The 2,435-nt window shown below is 45.5% G+C and overlaps 1 long non-coding RNA gene across 1 annotated transcript; it reads left to right on the top strand.

The window, feature by feature from the left end:
* The first annotated feature begins 591 nt into the window (after positions 1-591).
* LOC113958086 lies at positions 592-1,299 on the top strand. Its single transcript, XR_003531414.1, has 3 exons — positions 592-709; positions 899-1,040; positions 1,172-1,299. It is a non-coding gene; the product is annotated as an uncharacterized LOC113958086 (long non-coding RNA).
* The last annotated feature ends 1,136 nt before the right edge of the window (positions 1,300-2,435 follow it).

The raw sequence follows: 2,435 nt of genomic DNA on the forward strand, positions 1-2,435 counted from the left end.
GAACGGCGGGATGGGATCACCTGTTCTGGGAGGGAGAGGGGGTGGGGGGCGGGGAGGGCTCCCGCCCGTGCTGGCCGCGGGCGGCTCCTCCTCCCCTCGCTGCACCGGCAGTCGAGAGGGAGGAGCCCGGGACGGGGCCGGGGCCGCCTCGGTGCTACCCGGGATGGGGGTTGCCACCCCGTGTCCGACCCTAACAGGGGACTGGGGCGAGCCAGTTCCACAACCACAACCGTATCAGGGACCGCCATGCGCCGACCACGGTGGGGGGGGTCGAAGGGGTGCCCTGCCCGCGGCTGCCGGAAGGGATGTCCCTCTCTCTCCTCCCCCGTTTCCCACGGCGACTTCGGTCGCTCCCTCTCTCCTAGACCCCGGAGGGAAGCTGTGCTGCTTTCTCGTTGGGGGTCGGAATCTTTTTGTTGCATTTCAAGTATTGCTAATAAGTGATTCCAAGCTATGTTGGCATGTACTGCTGCTTTATCGTTGGAATTTACAGCCATCCAAATCTGTCTGCGTAGTAAATCCCATTCTTTAGTGGTGAGACAGAAAGGAAGTTTAAAGTCATTTTTAACCATAAATTTGAAAAGGCATTTTAAAGCTGGGGGAGATTTGGGTGAATTTCTGGTCATTGTTTGGGGAGATTTTAGTTAGTTTTGGGTCATTTTTTGGGGAGATTTGGGTGAGTTTTGGGTCATTTTTTGGGGAGATTTGGGTGAGTTTCTGGTCATTTTTTAGGGAGATTTGGGTGATTTTCTGGTCATTTTTTGGGGAGATTTGAGTGAGTTTTGAGTCATCTTTTGGGGATATTTGTGTGAGTTTCTGGTCATTTTTTGGGGAGATTTGTGTGAGTTTTGGGTCATTTTTGGGGGAGATTTCCTTGAGATTTTTGTGTATTCTTTAGGGAGATTTGAGTGAGTTTTGGGTCATTTTTTGGGGAGATTTGGGTGAGTTTCTGGTGGTTTCTTGGGGAGATTTGTATGAGTTTGTGGTCCTATTTTGGGGAGATTTCTGTGAGTTTGTGGTCATTTTTGGGGGAGATTTGGGTGATTTTCTGGTCATTTTTTGGGGAGATTTGTGTGAGTTTTGGGTCTTTTTTGGGGAGATTTGAGGGACTTTGAGGTCACTTTTTGAGGAGATCTGGGTGAGTTTCTGGTCATTTTTTGGGGAGATGTAGGTGAGTTTCTGGTAATTTCTTTGGGGAGATGTAGGTGAGTTTCTGGTCATTTTTTGGGGAGATTTGTTTGAGTTTTGTGTGATTTTTAGGGGATATTTGGGTGAGTTTGTGGTCATTTTTGGGGGAGATTTGGGTGAGTTTCTGGTCATTGTTTGGGGAGATTTGTGTGAGTTTCTGGTCATTTTTTAAGGGAGATTTGGGTGAGTTTTGGGTCACTTTCCGGGGAGATTTGAGGGACTTTGAGGTCACTTTCTTGGGGAGATTTGTGTGAGTTTTGGGTCATTTTTTGGAGAGATTTGGGTGAGTTTTGGGTCATTTTTTGGAGAGATTTGGGTGAGTTTCTGGTCATTTCTTTAGGGAGATGTAGGTGAGTTTGTGGTCATTTTTTGGGGAGATTTGGGTGAGTTTCTGGTCATTGTTTGGGGAGATTTGGGTGACTTTGTGGTCATTTTAAGGGGAGATTTGGGTGAGTTTGTGGTCATTTTTGGGGGAGATTTGTGTGAGTTTTGGGTCATTTTCTGAGGAGATTTGAGTGACTTTGAGGTCACTTTTTTGGGGAGACTTGGGTGAGTTTTGGGTCATTTTCTGGGGAGATTTGGGTGAGTTTGTGGTCATTTTTGTGGAGATTTGGGTGAGTTTCTGGTCATTTTTGAGGAAGATTTGGGTGAGTTTTTGGTCATATTTTGGGGAGATTTGAGTGTGTTTCTGGTCATATTTTGTGGAAATTTGTGTGAGTTTCTGGTCATTTTTTGGGGAGATTTGGGTGAGCTTTGAACTATTTTTGGGTTGATTTGGGTGATTTTGTGGTCATTTTTGGGGATATTTGGGTGAGTTTTGGGTGTATTTGGGGGGGAGATTTGTGTGAGTTTTGACCTTTTTTTGGCGGTATTTGGGTGAGTTTGTGGTCATTTTTTGGGGAGATTTCGGTGAGTTTGTGGTCATTTTTGGTGGGAGATTTAGGTGAATTTGTGATCATTTTTGGGGGGAGATTTGGGTGAGTTTCTGGTCATTTTTGGTGGGAGATTTGTGTGAGTTTTGGGTGTATTATTTGGGGAGATTTGAGTGAGTTTCTGGTCATAATTTTGGGGGGATTTGTGTGAGTTTTTGGTGTATTTTTGGGGAGATTTCTGTGAGTTTGTGATCATTTTTTGGGGAAGATTTGGGTGAGTTTCTGGTCATTTTTTGGGGAGATTTGTGTGAGTTTTGGGTCATTTTTTGGGAGATTTGAGTGAGTTTCTGGTCATTTTTTGGGGAGATTTCTGTG

This window comes from Corapipo altera, unplaced genomic scaffold (genome assembly GCF_003945725.1).
Source record: "Corapipo altera isolate COAL_440 unplaced genomic scaffold, ASM394572v1 RXGC01000115.1, whole genome shotgun sequence".
Classification (NCBI taxonomy): domain Eukaryota; kingdom Metazoa; phylum Chordata; class Aves; order Passeriformes; family Pipridae; genus Corapipo; species Corapipo altera.